At 46.1% G+C, this 21,304-nt stretch overlaps 1 long non-coding RNA gene across 1 annotated transcript in view; it reads right to left on the reverse strand.

Annotated features, from left to right (window-relative positions):
• LOC111095230 overlaps positions 1 to 2,955 on the reverse strand; it is a 6,277-nt gene extending 3,322 nt beyond the window's left edge. The window contains exon 1 of the long non-coding RNA XR_005357099.1: positions 2,448 to 2,955. This is a non-coding gene — a long non-coding RNA (uncharacterized LOC111095230). The remainder of the gene's footprint in view (positions 1 to 2,447) is intronic.
• Positions 2,956 to 21,304: the final 18,349 nt, after the last annotated feature.

The following is a 21,304-nucleotide window of genomic DNA, read 5'->3' on the forward strand; positions in this document are numbered from 1 at the left end:
TCTGGATTTTAAAGTGGAAAGTAGAGTAAGTTTATGAATTTTACAGAGCTTTCCTAGTCTTTTGGTCAAGTAGTAAAGGGGTTCCCCAGAATCTCCCAGACAGTGTATAGTAAGACATTCCTGGAAGCAGCACCTGAGACACCTACTTCTTGAGTTGTTCTGGAGTCATGGATCCAAGCTGACCATCCGGCTTCTAACGTAGAGGCTCTAGATCCCAGATTCAGGACACCTCGCTCTAGGAACCCTTCTCAAGCATATGTATCATTTCATATGTTTTTTTTCTTCTTCTCCATAACTATCAACTGAGTCTCAAAGTACCCGTGGGCCAAGAGGCCAAGTGTAATTTGCCTTGTGTTTCCGAGTGGGGTTGTTGGGAAATGGGAAAGAGAAGGCTTTCAAAAGACATGGGTTTTAATACAAAGTATGGTGTTTGGATGCTTTCTCGTCCCTCTGTTAGGAGGTCCTTGGGATTGAAGAGGGTGGCCTGGTATGCCTTCTCAAGTGCACTTTTAAAGAAAAAGGAACCCAGCATAAATAATATACAGTGTTGTATTAGTTTCAGGTACACAATACAGCAATTCAACAACCCCGTACATTCTCAGTGCTCATCATGGTTAATTGTACTCTTAATCCCTATCATCTGTTTCCCCTATTCCCCCCACCCCACTGGGGATCAGCGGTGTGTTCTCTAGAGTTGAGTCTGTTTCTTTGTCTCCTCTTTCCTTTGCTCATTTGTTTTGTTTCTTAAATTCCATGTATGAATGAAATCATATAGTATTTGTCTTTCTCTGATTAACTTAATTCACATAGCATTATACTCTCTAGATCCATCCATGTGGTTACAAATGGCAAAATTTCATTATTTTTTATGGCTGAGTAGTATTTCATTGTACATCTATACAACATCTTCTTTATCCACTCATCAGTTGAAGGATACTTGGGCTGTTTCCATAATTTGGCTTTTGTAGGCAATGCTGCTATAAACACTGGGGTGCATGCATCCCTTTGAATGAGTGTTTTTATATTCTTTGGGTAAATACTTAGTAGTGTGTGATTGCTGGATTGTAGGGTAGTTCTATTTTTAACTTTTTGAGGAACTGCCATACTGTTTTCCACAGTGGCTACACCAGTTTGCATTCCCACCAACAGTGCACGAGGGTTCCTTTTTCTCCATGTCCTCAACTTTTGTTTCTTCAGGATGCACTTTGGTGAGCTGGTTTTATTTGTTTGGGTACTAGGGAGGGGCAGGGAGGGGAGTGTGGGTAGTAGAAAAATGCCCTGAGAAATCCTGCTCCCTTCATAATCAAGCTTCAAGGGACTGCCTATCCTGGATTATCTCCATTTTGGTTCCCTCATTCATTCCTTAAACCTCAGTGATTTGACCTCCTCTCACATGTGTCCTGAAATTGCCCACCTCAGGTCACCACTGGCCTCCAACTTAACTGTCCTTAAGATGTTTTTCAATTCTTGCCCTGACTTGCTTGTAATTCTTTATATGGACTTAAATAATTAATCTTTATCTTTGTCAAAGCGTGCACTATCTACAACACTATTAGCTATCATTCACAAACTCTCTGGAAAAAACAAGAAATCTTAACTAAATTTAACCACCAATTCTGACCCGGCTAAGTGAACTTGAGGTCAATATTCATACATTCCTTAAATAATTGTTGAGGACCTACTACGTGTCCATTGCTGTGGTAGGTCTTGATGATGTAATGGTGGGTCAGTCCGTGGTGGCAAAGTAGCTTCCTAGATGCTACAGGAAAGGAGGGAGTAGGGTCTGGGTGCTCTTAGGAGAATTGCTCTGGGGTTGGGATTTCAGTTGCTCCTACTGGAACTACATTACTCATCTGGACTGCTCTAGGCTCCCTGGAGACTTCAGTCTTCACAAAGTTAAGACAATCACAAAGTACTTTTCCATTACACACACACACACACACACACACACACACACACACACACGAGTCAGCAATAGTTCAAAAGCTGGGCTAAAGTGACCAATAGGACATCAATTTTCTAAGGTACTCAAGGGATCCTAGATATATAGAGAAGAGAAATTTGGCCTGAAGTACTTAAAGAATCAGAATACACGGTATAGTTGCACCTCCAACTTTCAAGTTTCCAATCCGGCAGAAAGAGGAGGCTGAACGTGTGGCCGCTGTGGATCTGAATCCAGGTGGAGAGGATGACAGAGGATGACTAATCAGACAGTCACAGGATGAGAGAGGGATATTCCCGTTGTCTTGGAATTACAGTTAAGTCAGTAAGCAGCTCAATCTTGAGAGGAGCCAAGGTCTTCCAGTGAGAAAGACCACTACCAGCAAGGCTTGCTGGAAGATATAAGGACCAGTCCCACCCCCAGAGGGCTGCCTACCCTCTCACTTCCAGGAGCAGTGAGGAGATTTCTGGCCTTAAGGGGTTGGTTTTGCATGGACTATACATACCTTCCCTTTTCCATGTGGAAGGGTGGATTGGAGGTACCCCCCCAGAGCCCAGTGTTGGAGACTCCAAGAGAATCACCAGTGAGGACCGCAAGTTCTGGGCAAAGGAGGTTGGAGTGAGGGGTGGTGGAGGAGATCAGCTTGAGTTCCTGCTGACTGAGCTGAAGAACCTGCAGGTAGCCAGTGGAGGAAAAGCATAGGCGTAGAGGTGGCAAACGTTTCCTGGGAAAGGCATCCTGGGAATAGAGAAGCATCAAGTGTCGTCTCTTTGTCTTTCCAGGTCCTATTGACCTACTTTTCCAAGTCCTCAAGATCTCTAGACCCTTTTCTGAAGCTATCAGCCTTTATCAGTTGACAAGAGGCCACACTGCATGACTCCTGGGGTACTTCCAATAGACCATGGTGTGAATAGTGTAAATGGTGGCCCTGCCCACTGCGTTGGTAGTTCCAGGCCTGGTGTATCAACTCAGCCATGCCATGGAAGACCTAGCCTCCATTTTTACATTCTACCATCCTCAGCATGTTGGATTTTTGCCCATTGCTTGTCTCCTTGAGGTCACAATGGGGCTTCTATAACTCCCGATATCGTATTGTGACACCAGGGGCTCAAGGTGGAAGGATAGGGGCAGAGACAGAAAGCTATGTCTTTTGACTGAGGAGGGCAACGGTCCCAAGTTCCTTTATGTCATATTGACCCAAACTTGAAGAGAACAGGATTGCCAGCCATGATGCTTGCCCTGAGGTCAAGGACCCACCAGCATCCTTTCATCAGTAGTGAATAGGTTGAGGAAATTGGTTGAAGAGGCAATGGCCAGACCCCTGTATCTGCCTTCAGATGTTTTCTTCAGCAGGCTAGAACATAGGTTCATTTCATGTATTCCTTCCTTCTTTCATGAATTCAATGACTGTTGATGGGATACTGTCCATATGGCGGGCTCTGTGTCAGGTCTTGGAATTGTGAGTCACTCTCTTGAACAACACACCTAGGAATTGGCTCTCTTAGTCCTGTCTGTTCTCTACCACCTCCTAACCAGCACCAACTCTAGTCCAGCCTGATCATTTGCCTCCCTGGTTGTTCTCACTCCTGGCCGGAATGTTATTGATTAGCTTATTAAATACTAGATGTTCAGTCTCATAACTGGATTCTTGACAGATCCCATCAGCTCTTAACACTCACCCCCAAGGTGGCTATTCCAGATGTCTCCCATTGCTCATCAAACCCCATCCTACTCTCCTCATTAGATATTTTCTATTTCCTTCCTGGGCAAGCAGAGGTCATGAACATGTTCTCCCAGCTTTGCTCCCCTGGATGGATGGACATGCTCAGTTACCATAATTTCATTCAGTATCACCTGGAGCTATGTACCTCCTTTAAGCCCTGGCTCAAAGCTCACCTTCTTTTAAAAAACCTTAATAGGAATAATACCATCACTAGAGTTTATTATGTATCTGGCCCTGGGATGAGCATTTAACGTGAATTAGCCCAATTTTATCCTCACACAAAGCTATGAGGAGGGCATCACGTCCACTGGTAGACAAGTAACAGAAGCAGAGGTTAAGTTAACTTGCCCGACGTTATTCCAGGGTGGGGCCGGGATGCAAGCCCGGATCTGCCTGGGACTCGAAATGTCCTGCTCCTCAGCACTGGGCTCACCCCACCCCTGTCACTTGTGCCTTCCCTGCGCACGCACACACTTCCTCTTCCCAGACAATCACCCCATCAATGACATCTGTCTTCTTGTCTGTTTCCCCGCCCTGGACTGGGAGTGCCCAGAGGGCAGAGATCCTGTCTGATTCACAGTGTCCTCCCCAACACCTGCCACTCCTGTTGTGTGGTAGCCGCTGGCGGGATTGTCGTCACAACTGAGGGGTTGAGGAGTGACACCAGAGAAGGCTGGGCTGCATCAGGACTCGTTCTCAGCAGAAGTGGTTGCTGTGCTAGGAGGTACGCACTGGCAGGCTTAGGATTCACCTCCCTGCATCATTCATTCAACAAGCATGTATGGAGTGTCTTTTATTTTAGTTGCCAGAGACAAAAATGCAGATAAGAATCCCCACCTTCCCTCCCCCTCAGAAAGCCCAGACTCCAGGGGGTACAGGCACGTGCTTTCCCAGGCGACATGCCTAGGTTTCTACTCCCTGATTCCCTGTTTTTCCTCAATCCTGGGACACTTAACAGTGTTTGTTGTCAAACTGACTCATATCTCCTACGAGTTCTATCTCCAATGTTCATCACTCAGGCTAAACAGCTGAAGAGCCATAAATTAAAGCGAGTATCGAACAGACAAAATCTGAAGGCTTAAAAGTCACCTCCCTCCTTGCAGAACTGTCACCCTGCACAGGGCTCCTCGTCTGGTCTGAGATAAGGCTCCAACTCCCACTTTTTTGTGACTGTAAGTCCTCAAATGAGCTCCTTCCAAGGGCAAGCCAGAGTGCCGACACTGCCTTTCTCTACCATACTGGATTATCTTCCACTGCCTCTCTTGAGGACCAGAGCACCTCGGTTTCCAGAGCTCATCCATTCTCCTCCTGCCCCAGGCTGGGGGTGGGAATTTGCTCTTTAGGACTGGATGAGACAGGAGGGTACTTGCAGACCACCTCCCCCCGCCACTGACCTGGACCAGAGGCAGCCCCTATATTAAATCTACCAATACATCCACCCGTCTTCAGCCCGACCATCAGGTGTATTCATGCCATGCACTGGTAAAAGTCACAGACAAGGAATGCAGGTCCATACAGGGTCTATGACCCCCCAAGCTGGTCACTTTGGCCTACACCATCCGGTGCACCCAGTGCTGTGTCCCACCCACCTGGGGGTGCAGGGAGGGAGATGTGAACCACAGTGGGCTTCTGCCTTTGAGCACTGAGGTCACCCACCTATCCATGCCACCCGTGGCCTGCAGGGAGAGCTGGAGACAGGGGCAACTGAGCTCACCTATGGCCTCTCCCAGGAGCTCCCAGCCTCACCAAGGACAATTCCAGGGCCCAGAGCCCTGGGCTCCCTATTGATGGCATGTCTCAGGCTGAACCACCTCTGCCTGGAGCGTATAGCCCTGCCCTTGGCCCTGGCCCAGGAGTCCCTGCCACGGTCTGCCTGCTTCTCACCATTCATGACAGAAGGGATGTTCTCATGCTGGGCATGTCCTGATCGCTGGTTCCAGAGTTACAGATCCAGGACAGGGCTGGGAGTGACCCCTGGCTACTGACATGTGCCCAGTGTCACCCAGATGTCACTGCACAGGCATCTGTGCTCCCCCAACCTCCAACCCCCAACTCTAAATCAGGCAGTCTGGGCCCAATCTTCCTGTGCCAGGCCACCCTTCTCACCTTCCGCCTCCATGCTCTGCACAGGGAGCCCTGCCCTGCCTCCATCTTTTTATAACCCCGTTCAGGGGCACAGGAGTGTGCAGATCTCCCTGAACCCAGTCTCCAGGGGAAGGAGCTGGTTGTGCAGCCACGTTGGGGGTGTGGGGTCTGAGTTGCCCCAGGTACCACAGGAGGGCCCAGAGAACCTCATAGGAGGGGGTGCAGAAAGGGTCTGGATGGTCAGTGGCCTGCATGCTGCATTTGGGCTCTGAGGTCTGCAAGGAGGTGAGTCTCCAGGACACTCAGCTGGCCACCTGCGTCCTCCTGGGAAGAACCGTGGGCGGTGGCTTCCATGCATCTTCCTGGGACAGGCCACTGTGCTTCTCCCAGACTAAGCCCCAGGCAGACGCTCCCCAGCCCTGTCAGCATGAGGTCATCCTGCCAGTAGGAATTTCCTGTCCCTTAAACACCAAGCGGAGACAGTCCCGCCCACCGCTCCATCCGTGGGCTCCCAGACTCACCAAATCCCTCGGGCATTCATTGCCAGGCAGCACCGGGTCCTGGCCTCCGGGCCCCATCATCGCTGGAGACCAGCAGGTTCCACCACCCATGGCATAGAGTGAGGCCAAGTGGGCAGGCCTGCTCACGGCCGGTGTTCTCTGCACCAGCCAAGCCCGCTTTCCTGAGCAGGGGACCTAGTGTCCCCTGGTGCCCTGACCCTTCCAGTGCTTGGGAGTTGGTTGCAGGAACTCAGGGGAACTAAGACCTAGGCTTCAGGGTGAATTGTCAGGTGACTCTTAGGCTAAGAATGTGGGCATTCGCCACAAAATCTGTCTCCTAGTCAGATGAAGGTGACACAGACCCCACCCTGCTGGGATGTGAGCCCAGGTGGAAGTTCCTGGGTGTGTGCGCATGTCTTTTCCAGCATGCTCTGTGCACGACAGGAATGCATGCAACCTCTGTCCACCGTTAAAGCTGCGGGGGCGTGTCGTGTGCTCTTCTTGAGGGCTGTGCCTGTCATTTCTGGCCATGGGGGGTGGGGGGGTCTAAGCCAGTGTCCTGTGGTTCAGTGTCTAAGATGGGCTCAGAAACAGCAGGCTAGGGGCACTTGGGTGGCTCAGTGGCTGAGCTTCTGCCTTCAGCTCAGGTCATGATCCCGGGGTCCTAGGATTGGGACCTGCATTGGGCTCCCTGCATGGAACCTGCTTCTCCCTCTGCCTATGTCTCTGCCTCTCTCTCTGTGTCTCTCATGGATAAATACATAAAATCTTAAAAAAAAAAAAAAAAGAAAGAAACAGCAGGCTATGGTGGATGGGACCAGGCCAGGACTCTGTGAGGTTCCCTAAAAGAATAGCTGAAGGCAGAAGTAATGTGTGTGAGTGTGTGTGTGTGTGTGTGTGTGTGTGTGTGTAGATTCTGGGAGACAATGAGGCCCAACTGTCAAAATGTGACCAGAATGGGAAAGGGGGACATCTCTTTGCCCTGGAAGGGCCTTGACCTGTGAGGACACCAGGCACCCTGGGCCTCACATAGGCCTGGTGTTTGGAGTCCCAGGATGCAGCGTCCTGTCCAGACAGGTCCCTTTGGTCACAGAGCCACAGTCACGGGCGCCCTCAAGTGGCTTCACAGCAGCAAGAGGAGGATGGGGCTCATGATGGTGCGCATCTGTGATACCTCTCCCTTTCTCCTCCCAGACAAAACCTAGCCAGCTTCGGGGCAGCCAGGAGGAGTGAGTGGCTCAAGACAGGTCAAGAGACACCAAATCAGGATGAGTCTTGAAGATGTGTCCCCATTTGCATCCACAGGCTGGTGAGATCTGAGAGAACCGGAATATTTAAGCATATGATAGTTCATTCATCACAATTCTTATCTATCCCCCCAATAAAATACCACTTACTGTGTATCTTCTTCTTTTTTAAAATAGATTTTATATTTATTCATAAGAGACACACAGAGAGAGGCAGAGACATAACATAGGCAGAGGGAGAAGTAGGCTTCCTGCGGGAGGCTTCCAGTGTGGGACTCGATCCCAAGCTCTGGGATCACACCCTGAGCCAAAGGCAGACGCTCAACCACTGAGCCATCCAGGGGTCCCTGTATGCCTTCTGATTACAACTCAGTATTTGTTTATTTAGAAAACGTGGACAACACAGAGAAAAGCATGAAAAAGCCAACCAAAGTTACTTGTAAGCTTACTCTTTACATTCTATATTAAACACACTGCTTTGTAATTCATCCATCTAGAAGCATACCGTGGATCACTTCACATGTCAATAGATTTTCTTGTACATTATTTTTTAATAGTGGTTTAGCATGCCTTTTTGTAAGCCTGCCAAAAATTATGTAACCAATTCTTCTGTTGGACACCAAGGTGGCTTACAACCGTTAGCCATAAAACAAAGCTGTGATGACCAGCCTGAGAAACAAATCTATACATGCAAAGACACACACTCAAAATGAGTTTCTTAGGATGAGTTCCTAGGAAGATGCTTGCTGGTCAGGTGGTATGCACATTTTTAAGGCTTTGATACGTGTTGGCAAGTTGTCTTCCAGAAAGGTTGTTTCAATTTACACTCCTTCCTACAAAGTAGGAGAGTGCCTCCACAGCCTCACCCAAACTGCGGATTATCCATCTTTTAAAATCTTTGTCAACTTCCAAGTAGAAAATGATCATCCTTAACTGTTTAAATTCCCATTTCTTTGATTTTTGGTAAAGGTCATCAAAACATTTTACTGTTTTTGGTTCTTGTATACATTGCCTGTTTACATAATTTATTTTATTCCTGAATGCTTATGATGTCCCCGGCATTAAGCATTTGCTACTCAGTGTGCTCAGCTTTTCCTCATTGACTTTTAGGAACTCTTTATATAACTAACATTATTAGGACCTTTGCCTGTTGTGTTATGAAGACTGCATTCTTGTTTGCCTTTTAACTTTGGGCTTGTTTGGACTTAACATAAGTTTTAAATGTTCATGTAGTCCAAACTGTCAACCTTGGTGTTACATCAAGAAAAGTTTTGCCCTTATCAAGAATATAAAAAACATAATTTTCTACACCCCCTCATTTATAATTTTTTTTTATTTTTAAAAGGTTTTGCTTATTTATTCATGAGAGACACTGAGAGAGAGGCAGAGACACAAGCAGAGGGAGAAGCAGGCTCCCTGCAGGGAGCCAGTTGCAGGACTGGATCTCAGGACCCTGGGATCACGCCCTGAGCCGAAGGCAGATGCTCAGCCACTCAACCACCCAGGTGCCCCCCATTTATAAGTTTCTTATTTACATTTTAATTTTTTATTCCTTTTGTATTCTGATGTCTGAGTTATTTTTTTTAAAGATTTTATTTATTTATTCATGAGAGACAAAGAGAGAGAGAGAGGCAGAGACACAGGCAGAGGGAGAAGCAGGCTCTATGCTGGGAGCCCGACACAGGACTTGATCCCGGGACTCTGGGATCACACCCTGAGCCAAAGGCAGATACTCAACCATTGAGCCACCCAGGCGTCCCTAATGTCTGAGTTAAATTGAGGATCTAATTAACTTTTTTTTTTTTTCAGTTTTGGTCAATTTCCCCAACATTCTTTTTTTCTCCCCAAACCTTATTGGTTGAGCACTCTTATCTTTTTCCGAAGCTTTAACACATTATTGTTCTGATTAATACTTTGAGTTTTCAAATGCTTATTAGCCATTTACATTTCTTCTTCCATAAATGCCTACACACAGGTCCTTTGTTTTTTTCAGTGTCTCACTCTCTTGTGGACTGGAAAGAACACTTCCTTCATATATTGAAGACACAACTTCTCTTTTTGCTCATTGATATTGCAATTCTTTTCCCCAGTGTGAACTTGGAGAATTAATTTTTATAAAACGTTTTGGCTGATAGAGGTTTTACATCTTCTATAATCATATTAGTTGTCTTATTGATGGTTTCTGACTTGGTTGGTGGGCTTGGAAAAGCCTTCTGATCACCAAGGTCATATAAATTGTTACTTGAGGTTTATTTGGTTTTCTTCCCTTTTTTAAAAGATTTTATTTATTTATTCATGAGAGACAGAGAGAGAAGCAGAGACACAGGCAGAGGGAGAAGCAGACTCCATCCACGGAGCCCGATGTGGGGACTCAATCCCAGGACCCTGGAATCACGCCCTGAGCCAAAGGCAGATACTCAACCATTGAGCCACCCAGGTGTTCCAAGACTTTCAAAATGTTAACAAGTCTTTGTGGAAGAGTCATTATGATTCTCTGTAGGGGGAAGAGGGATGCCAGGTTACAAGCCAAATTTGGCTTTCACCCGTGTTTGGGGAAGGCTGTCCACTCTCTTCTGCTCGTGTTTTCCCCCTTGCCTCTCATCCTAGTCCTTCCTGTCTTCAAGGGGGGAATGGGGGCTGAGTGATCAGATCAAAAAGAAGTTGACACACACTGGTTCACATTCGGAGGAACTCATCTATCACAAGCCTGTTGCTTTCCTTCTTACCTGGGGCAGGTGCCACGCTGCCATCCTGGGTGAGTACACATCGATTACTGACCTGAATTTCCCTGTGTCAGCTGCCCCCAACATCTGCCCAGGGGCAACGCTAGGGGGGCATGTATATAGCCAGTGCCAGCAAGCCCTTTTGGCCAGGAGTCTCAAGACACATTTTCCAATCAGCTCGTTAATAATAAAGCTGATGGGCTAAATCTCTATCCATCTGTTTCACATATCTTATATTTATCAATTGGTTCCATATTTGGGAAGAGGGGAAAAAAAGAGTATTATTTATCAACCGTCCTCCCCACCCCAACCCACCTGTAGGACACATATTGAGAGTATTTTCTGCATTTAAGGCTTTGTGGTCTTAAATCAGCTTCTCTAACTAAATGCAGGTGGAGACCTCTTAGAACCCAAGGACCAATACCTACTCCCTTCTGCCGTGGCTCTGCTTGGGAGGTAATGGGGGACCTGCAGGGGAGACCTGGAGACCACAGTCATAAGAGACATTCTGTCCAAAGTATTTCCAAGGCATGCATGTTTACAAACAACAATGTGCATCACCACCACTCAGAACGTCTGCCTGTGATTCATGACGGTGGCTCACCTTTGCCTCCGCCCCTGTGAGCACAAATACTTGGGAGCTGTTACCTGTAGCAAAGTGTCTGAACTTATTTTGACTCCAGAGCCTCTGTGCTCTACTGTGTGTCCTCCCTGCCTGGTTACTCAAGGAACTGAAGGTGTGGAAAGACCCCTGCCCTAGCTGCCAGTCCTGGGTCACATCTGTTACAGGTCATCTGGTCCCATAAAAGAGAGGGGGGCTGGCACTGGAGGCGGCCACCCTTCTGGGCACAGCAGCCACCAGGGGAAGAGGACAGGATGTAACCCTTGAACAGAACTTTGTGAGAAGGGAATCAGCACAGGACTCCAGGTTCATGAGGTGCGGCAGGGGGACGCACCACAGTTCTCCTTCATCATAGTCACCAGGTAGTGGTAGGATTGCTGGCCAGGGCGGAGGAATAGTACTGAAAGACTGAAGGGCACTGGGTGACCCCTTTGCCTTTGGGCCCCTTTGTCAGTGTGCATGTTGGTGAGTCACTGCCTATGGGAGAGGTGGGGCCGGGGCAGGGGGTTGAAGGTGATTGACATGTGTCAAGGCTGCATGTTTGGGAAAACCCATTGATGTAGAAACAGATTCTCAGTGATTTTTTTTAAATAAGGTTTTATTTATTTATTCATGAGAGACACACAGAGAGGCAGAGACATAGGCAGAGGGAGAAGCAGGCTCCCTGCAGGGAGCCCGATGTGGGACTTGATGCCAGGACTCTGGGATCACACCCTGAGCCAAAAGCGCTGAACCACTGAGCCACCCAGGTGCCCCATCAGTGATCTTTAAAGATTTCATGTTGGCACAGCCGGCAAGGGCAGACCCATAGCAGCAATCATGGCTGGCATTTTGGAGACCTTAAAAGTATGCTAAGCATCACGCAAAACCACTACAGGCCAGAAAGTGTCCATGGGGGAACAGGGGAGGGAGAGTAAAAAGTTTAGCTGAAAACGCACTTTTAGGAGAGGTCCTGGCCTCTGCCTAGGGTGCCAGGGGCAGCCTGTCACTGGCTCATTAGAAACTTCCCAAAACCACCATCAGAGGCTACGTGAAAGAGCTCTGGGGACTGTCAGGCAGGACTGTGTGATTGGAGGTCACGGGGTGATGGGTGGGCAGGTAAAGGCAGCTACTGAAGCCCACCAGCCCTGTGCTCCAGCATCCCGGGGTCCTGAGCATCTCCTCACTCTGTGCCCTCCCACACAGAACCAAGGCCCGTGGCCTGACAGAGGCCCGCCAGCTCCCGTCCTCAGCTTGGGGCAGCTCCCCCATCTCAGAGGAAGAGCATCCTGCTGGCAAGTACAGGCTTGAGAAACACAGTTTACTGAAGCTATCTCCACACCTCCCCTCCCGTGACTACTGAGGTCTTCTGATAATCCCAGGACTCCCACAGGCCATCAACTCTTCTTGGTAAGACACACAGCAACCCCTCCCTCCTGCCCATGCTCTGGAGGAAATACGACCCAATGTTTCTGGAATCCTAACAAGCACATTTAGATCCAAATTCAGGTTCAGGATTCAGTTCATTTTCTCAGCCAGAGAAGATAAAAGCTCCATGACCAAGGGGAAATATCCCTGTGGACGATCATGTCTTTATCTATTTATTTTGAAAAGTTATCTTGGATCTCAGAGTTAACATTTTTTCAGCCTGCTGCAGGGCTCTGACACGGACCCTGGCATGCAAAGCACACATGAGGGGGAGGCTGCCTATAGAAGTGGGAAGTCATCTTAAGGGATTTAGGGAAAAGTAGACCCTAGGCCTTCTGAGGCCTTGATCATCATTTACGGCTGGGATGCTGATGTGTCTGAGAAGCAGCAGGGCTGTTGCTGCCAAACAAAACCAGATTTATAAGTAAACAGGGCATTGTCACGGCGGCAGCAAATACTGGGCAAGTTAAGCATATTGTTAAGTACTGAGCATCACAGGCCTTAGCCAAGACTCTCCCTCTTTTTGTCCACTCCTCAGACTCCATTCACTCTTTAATGCAATATTTGAGGAGGAAGCACTCCTAAACCCATAGAGTCTAGGCATCTCTTTTAGCTTCTTGAATTTCAAGTTAAATTTGTAATTTATTTGCTTAGCAGTAGTCCTTGATGAGAATGTATATCTTGTCTGTGAAATGTTTAGAAGCATAAAACATCCTCAAAAGTCAACTTGGCCTGTTTCTCTTCCTGTAAAGGCATAATCTCTGTGTAAGTTCTTTTTGAGTTTGAGAAACAGAAAACCCAACTAAAAGTAGTTCAGAGAATAAAGGGATTTATTGGCTTTTATAACCTGAAGACCAGAAGTAGTTGGGTGGGCTTCATGGCCAGTTTGATCTAGCAGTTTAGTGAGGAAATTAAAGATGGTGTTTTTTGCTATCTTTATGCTCTGACTTCATCTTCTCTGAAAGCTTCATCCAAAAGCTGGTCTCCCTTGTGATGGCAAAAGGGTTGCAGTGGTTTCTGGCTTCACATGCCTTCCAGAAGGTCAGAGAGTATTCTTTCCACAAGTGCTCTCGGAACAGTGAGTAAGCATTTTTGTTTTTCAGAAATGCCTCACCTTACGGCCCAGAGCACTAAATTGGGTCACATGTTCCCTGGAGAAGGCTATGGACTGACTGGCTCAGACAGTCACAGTGATAAAGGATTTGTGATTGTCCTGGTTGACTTAGACCAAAAAGAAGTCACTCTTAGAGCATTCACATCACACGGCTGCTACACAGCGGGGTGTGGGTAAGGAGCGGGTATTGAGGACATTACCACATGGTTCACCACACTTTCCCTAGCATCCCTGGTGTCCCTGGCAAGTTGTACCCAGCTTTCCATCCCATGGATGGAAAGCTTATCACTACCGAGGAAGCTCATGCTATAGTAGGTCAGCTGTGATATGGTCCCTCAGGACTCTACTCCTAACTCCACCATCTGAGTCCATATGGAGCAAAGCCATCTCACCCTTTAAGAGATTGCCCTTCATCCTTCTGAGAGAAAGGTGAGATACTGATTTTTCAGAGAACGTGAGGAAAATGAGTAACCATCCTTCTTCCTTCCAAACTCTCATTGGGGTTCTGCCTCGAGAAGGCCATTCTCAGGGCTGTGTCTTATATCAGCATCCGTGACAAAGAGAGGCATATTGAAGTCCTAAAAGAGGATGGAGAGCATCTTTGAGATGTTTGCTTTTGAGTAATCTTTGTGAGTTCCCCATTCCAGTCTTCTTGCTTGTGGCATGTCTTGCTCATCCTCAGGTATGGGATGGAGTTTCTCTCCCGCAGCCCGTTTAGGGTGCATGAGACTGTGCTATGTTCAAGGATTATAATTACTCCTGAGGGTCAGGTCTCACCTGGCCTGGTGGGTGTCACATAAGCAGAACATGTTATGTTATATTCTAATTACTACACTTTCAGCAATAAAATAAGCTATTTCTTGCCCCCTATGTCAATCCACTGGCCTAAATGTCCATCTTATCCCATATGCTAATACCAAAGACTGCAATTAGGCCACATGAAAATAATGATATGTGTAAACTTTTATTCTAATCTTTGCTCCTCATTTCTTTTTCATGTTTTATTGTATCAAAAGAACTTTTTATTTTTTACTTTTTAAATTTTTATTTATTTATGATAGTCACACACACACACACAGAGAGAGAGAGAGAGAGAGAGGCAGAGACACAGGCAGAGGGAGAAGCAGGCTCCATGCACCAGGAGCCTGACGTGGGATTTGATCCCGGGTCTCCAGGATCACGCCCTGGGCCAAAGGAAGGCGCTAAACCGCTGCGCCACCCAGGGATCCCTCAAAAGAACTTTTTAAAATTAATAACAATGGTAACTCCTAGATGGTAAACTCCCAAAGAGCAGATATAACTCTTACATGACTTCGTATCCCAGCACCCAGCACCTGGGATATCCCTGAGAGATTGAACATGCGTGTGGACAGTGATGAGACCAAATATAAAAATAGACCTTCAACTTACATCCTGCAGCAGCCTGCCTGGAAAACCAATCAGGCTACCTACAATAATTGGTCTAGGAAGCTGGCCTGCCATAAGCCAGACGTGTAGGAGGCCAGATCACTATCTCTAGCAGCCATTTAGGAAACAAAGCAATAACTTCTGTAACAGTCAGCCCTAAATAATGAAGAGCTTCCTGGGTTTTTGTCTTGGTTTCCAACTTAGGATCAACCAGAGAAAGCCAAATATGAACCCCAACCAAGCACACTGGATACCTTGCTTCTAGTCAGCCCACCAACAGCCTCCAACCAGAGCACATCTGAAGGCTTCCCTTCTTCCACTATAAAGCTGCTCCCTGCTCTGCCTGCTTTTGAGTCTCTGCCCAGATGCAGTTGACAGTGGTTGACTCCTTTTCTATGGCAAGTTCAGAATAAATAGACTTTGCTTTTGTCATTTGGTTAGATTTAGTTTTTTTCCACATAGTAGATGCTCAATAATTGTTGAGTGGAGGAAGATATGAATGAAATATATTATGAGGAATTCCGAATAGATAAAATGTTCCCCATCTTTACTGAGCCACAATTGAGATAACATTCTATAAGTTTAAGGCATACAGTGTGGTGATTTGATACACACAAATATATGTAATTTTTATTTGCCAGTCATACATCAATAAAGCTGGAAAACAATCCACATTAAAAAAAAAGAACAAAAGAAGGAAATAGGGAATCTGTTTTGTTTCTTTGCATAGAGGGTCTACTAGCTTTTTGCCCCTTGATGTAATTTTCTCTATTAAACATGCTCAGGTCATGAAAAGCAAAGAATACAATGTCTGACTTGCCTGAACCACGATGTCAAAATGTGGGTTCTGATTCAGTAGGTCTGGGGCAGCGCCTGGAAGTCTGCATTCTGGGTTCCACAGGAAGCCGGTGCTGCTGGGCTAGGTGAGAGCTTTGCAGTCTGTGAAGTAGCTCCACACAGGGAGTCTCATTTCTGTTCCCATCTCTCAAAACCCAGATGGATGGCCTACATCTCAGATATAGAAACTGCAAGTGATGGTCCAATGTGGAAGCCAATTACTCTAGAAAAGATACAGAAAACAGTGTATATTTTGATTCCAATAAAAAGGAAATGATGTTCTCAGGCAGCCTTGCTATTCAGAAACAAACACTTTTCATCATGCTTTGATTAAAGGTAAGATGCTTTCTTAATCTAGATCCATCGACGGCACAGCTGGGCAAATCTCAGTTTGGAAAATTATTGCCAAATGTTGTGGAATCTCCCTTGCCATGCTAGGGAGAGAAGGATACTTGAGAAATTACCTTGCTTCGCTGAATGTTGCAGATCCTGGGACTTGTGCGTGATGGTTACCAAAACCACCACTAACGAACACCTTTCCAGATTATGACTCATTCCCCCGAGCCCACTCTTTATAATGTCTGTTCAGCCCGACTTGTCCTGAGCCCTCCTTTTGTCATCTGACTTGCAGACGGGTGCCTGATATCCTTTGATATACTGTACATGACATCCTAACAAACCCTTCTCTTTAATCAGGAGAATCAGACATATGCCACCATCAGAAGTCGGGTGGGGCGAGCACAGAGCAGATGTGTTCCTGCAGGTCAGATGGGATGAGTGGATTTGGAACATACACTTGGCATAATCTTTAAATTAATGCTAAGATCTAATTTTAAAATAAAACCCCACATTTTTCACAGGATGGAGACAACAAAGCTAGCAGCTTTAAACAGCAGCAAATAAAACAAAAGTCCTGAGATAACTTTTCATAAATCCACTTAGAAGTACAACATTACCTGTGAAAATTCTTAGGCCAGGTGGTCTCATCTTTTTAAAATACCCAAGGAAAAACACTTTCACATTCAAGCATCAATAGGCATAGGTATCTATGGATTTTAAAGCAGCCTTGCAAATACAGGCAAATAAATGATTTGGCCATACCTATTAATTTTTAAAAATCTTATTGCCAGATGCATGTTCACAATAGGATAAATATAAGTTAGTATTTTCTGACAATTCCACAGCACTGTTTTCTTTCAAAAGAGGAATAAGCACGCAACAAAGCATCTATACCGATGGGTGTGCTCAAGAAGTGCTGGGATGAGATGCAGGTGGTGAGCGAGAGACTGGATGAATTATCTAGGAAGGGCCCTTGAGGCCGAGATGTCTGAGATTCTTTGTCTAACATGTCCATTCATTTCCTCCACTCCAACTCAAGACTGCTGCATGTGGCCGAGGAAGGGCCATGCTGGCCATCGGTATCAGTTCTGGAAGAAGAGAGACCGATCAAACTGCTTTCCTAGAATTTCTTTCTCTCATCTACAAACAGGCTCCTTATTTTCATCTTTTCACTTTTTAGAGGCAGAGTGAGAAAACAGAAAGTCTATATTCTTTGCTTAATAGGTTGGAATCCTAGCTCTGCCACTTACTGTCCAGTGAACTTGAGAAAGTTGGCTAGTTGTTCTGAGCTACTTTTCTTTCTTTTTAAAAAATATATTTTATTTATTCATTTGCAAGAGAGAGAACACAAGCAGAGGGGTGGGGTAGAGGGAGAAGCAAGACTCCCTGCTGAGCAGGGAGCCTGACATGGGACTCGATCTCAGGACCCTGAGATCATGACCTGAGCTGAAAGGCAGACATTTCTCCAACTGAGCCACTCAGGTGCCCTGCTCTGAGCCTCTATAATCATCTTATTATATATGCATATATTCATTGTGTACTGAGATTTACTGCATGTCAAGGGTTTACTGCATCGTGCTTAGGTTTGGGGAGTGTGATAGTGAACGAGACACCTCTGCCTGCCCCTAAGGCATTTGTAATCTAGTGAAGGACATGGAAATAAGCAAGGACATAGCAATGGAAGCTGCTGGTGACAGTAGGTTCAGTAGGGGTGCAAGAGACTGCAGAGGAGAGCACCCAGTCAGCCTCATTTTCTCTAAAGAGGCAGCTTTTAGTGGCAATGAAGTGTCAGTGTTAGTCAGATAAGAGATGGAGTGCAGCTGATGGAGGCATGTAGGAGCCCAGGGGATGGAACATTGTCCATTATGGCCACAGCCTGGCTTTGGGGAGGGAGTACGGAAGGCAGGAAGAAGAAGAGGTGAGACATGCAGCTTGTGAAACAATCATGAACCACAGCATGACCCTTCTAAGTCTCAAGATAAGGACATTGTGGGGCGCCAGGGTGGCTCAATCGGTTAAACACCTCACTTTTGATTTCAGCTCAGGTCATGATTTCAGGGTCGTGGGACTGGGCCCTGCTTTGGCTCCACACTGAGCATGGAGCCTGCTTAAGATTCTCCCTCTCCCTCTGCTTTCCTCACTACTCTCTCTCTCTCTGGAAGAAGGAGAAGGAGAAGGAGGAGAAAAGGGGGAGAGGGAGGAGGAAGATGATGATATTGGACTTGAGGGATCTTGTAGGAAATGACAGGTCTTGATTCCTCCCTTTCTCCATCCTGCTCCATCCATGTCCATAGAAAGTCCTATAGCTCTGCTTCCAAAACATAGCCCTGACCCTCCTCCTCCATACCTACTGCCACTGTTCTGGTTAATGCAAGTCCAAACAAGCCACAGCCTGGTTTCTTTGGCCCAGGTGAGAGACCATGCTGGTCTGAACCTAGGCAGTGGCATGGGTAAGGGGAAAAGTGAGTTTACCTTGGATATAACTCTTTAATACTGAGCTAGTGTTGTGCATTCCAAGATGAGGAAAGACAGACACAGTTCCCACTCTTGTGGATATTATTGTGGAAGATATATGAATTAATCATATCTGGAAGAGATATGAATTAATAAAAAGTCACATAAATAAAGTTGTGACATTGAAAAGTACTCTGTAGACCTGCCAGGTACAGGTGGCAGTTGGTATAGTCGGAGCTTTTAATGGAGAATGTCAAGATGGTCAGGGAATGCTTTCCCAGGGAGCAAATCTAAGAGTGAGTAGCAGTTCATTGAGCTGAAAAGAAAAGGGGCAGCCATTCCAGGCAGAGGGGCCTGGAGAGAAAAGCCCAGGGATGTGAGGCACCCAGAGCAGAGCAGGGGCCATGTGTGCAAGCTCTGGCCGGAGAGGGTGTCAGGGAGCCTGCCGGGCTCATGGGCCACCTGAATGCATTTCATCTTCCTCCAAGGAGCAACAAGAAGTCCTGGAGCATATCAGAGTAGCTGATGTGGTAGAGGTGGTTCATCTTGTGAAAGACACACTGCTCCTGCATGGAGACTGGATTTGGGGTAGATGGTTGGAAAGATGGTGGGCAAAGGGGGTGCAGTGAGGAGGCTCTTGACAGGGTTTAGGGGAAGAATCATGGAACTTTGGAGTGGAGACTTAATGGTGGGGCTGAAGAAAGCAGATGTTGTCTTTGAGAGAAACTTAGGTAAAAAGGACAGCATTTGGTGACAGAGAATTGTCCACAGTGACCCCTGGAAATGGTGCTTCTCAGACCTCTTGTCTGACATGTGGAACCTGTCCACCCCCAGTCACAGGGAAAGCTGGAGAAGTCTGTTGACCAAAGGCTTGACCACAGAGTTCGTCAAGCCTTTGGTCAACACTCAGGAAGTTCTGTTACTGAAAAGGAGGGAGAGAATGGGTAATAGGGGACAATCAATATTCTCCATCAGAGAAGTGATGCCTGAACCCATTAAACTAAAAAACCACACTCAGCAACAGTGTGCTCTTCAAAGACCTTGTGGCCTTCTCTGGAAGCACCCAAACCCCATGTTGGGACCAAAGGAAGGCTACTGCACTCAAAGAGAAGATGCCCAGGCTGAGTCCCCTCATATCACAGTTAAATGTCTTTAGCATTTGAACTAATAAGAGGTGGATTTCTCTAATGAGGGTGGGCAGGAAAAGACTCCACGGCCGAAGAAAAATTGAGGAGATGCCTAAGTCATTTCTGATGAAACTTGCTCTATGTTTTATGGCAGTTGCATGCTGTGAATGCCACCAGGAAGCTGCCACAAGGTGAAGACAGGCCTCACTGTGTGCAGCAGGGGAGGTGATGTGCCCGGGCTGCCCTGCCTCCTCCACCTGCAGTGTGGCAGTCTTTTGGCCACAAGAAATTATTCATTAAGCAGCTTTCAGTGTGCAAAGCATTCAATGGCCAGCTGAAGACACTAAACTGTGTCTTAATATTTTGAGGACAGATGATCATAATAAATATGCCCCCAAATAAGAGCAACCTCAAGCAAGTGAACCTTCATAATGTTTATTTTTTATTTATTCATTTTTAATTATTTATTTTTTCCTTTATAACTTTTTTTTTCCTTTATAACTTTTAACTGATGCATCTTGCATGACATGTATACAACTTTAGACTCTGTGCCTCATTTCATTTCCTGTTCTCAACAGTCTATTTGAATGAATGACAGAGTAAATGGCACAAGACTTGAATAGTTTTCTAGAGAGAGAACCACAGAATGCTGAGAGGACTGTGGCATACAGAACACGTCATGGAGTTTTGGTAGAAGAAATGGAAAAAGAAGCAGCTGCCTCTGAGGGAAGGTCTTTGCTAAATTCACTTATGATCACAGGCAGATTAGCTGCTGAGCATACATTCATTTTTCCTCTCCAAACAATGTTGAGGGGACAAACTTCCACCACAAGGAAGCATTTCATCTTGCAAAATTATTCCAAGAATATAAAAAAGTGGTTTTCCAAAGCAAAATGCCATATAGATAGATTTCCAAACAATACTAGAACCACAAAACCTGTCTGAAATGAAGAAGTCTCCCCATGATTTTTAAAAAAGAAAGCTCGTTCAGAATGGAAGGGGGGGCAGAGATAGGACAATAATCTCCCCGTTATTCTCTATCTGGAAGCCCACTTTCTGCAGCAGCATCTTGAGGAACTGTCTGGTCAGCATCTCCATGGGACTTAAATCACAAACAATGAATACAAACTCTTTATGTTCAACTGTTTTGTTTGTAGACAAGATGACACCTGAAGCAGTGAAATGGGGCGGGAAACCCAACCATACTCATGCAAGAGCAGCATGCTTTTTCCAGAAGACCACAGTCAATAGTGGGAAATGCCTCCTGGCAGGAAGCTTTTAAATTGCTGAGACCATTAGACACAGTGGACGTGACTTGAGCAAACATCTCTTAGAGTAAAAATATGAATGGATAATGGAACCTATGAAAGGAGGGATCAATGAGGCATTACAATTTGCAAATACAAGGAGTTGGACAGATGCTGGAGGAAACAGTTGAACAGTGGGATTACACCTCACCCAGCTTTTTTTACTTTTTTATTCTTTACAAAAGCCTTCACTTGGGAGAAAATAGATTGGTTATAAAGTGTAGCTATTATAAAATATCTAAAATCTCTTGTAATATTTTAGTTCAAAACAGTGTTTCTCAAACAGAGGCATCTTTGCCCCCAAGGGGACATCTGGCTCCAGGGAGAGGCATTTATGATTGTCACACTTGAGGAGTGGTGGGTTTCTGGTAGAAGCCAGAGATGCTGTTGAATATCCTACAATGGACAGAACTGCTTCCTTTCCCTGCCACAGTGAAAAGAATTGTCTGGCCCTAAATGTCAATAGTGTC

Source organism: Canis lupus, chromosome 3 (genome assembly GCF_011100685.1).
Source record: "Canis lupus familiaris isolate Mischka breed German Shepherd chromosome 3, alternate assembly UU_Cfam_GSD_1.0, whole genome shotgun sequence".
Lineage (NCBI taxonomy): Eukaryota > Metazoa > Chordata > Mammalia > Carnivora > Canidae > Canis > Canis lupus.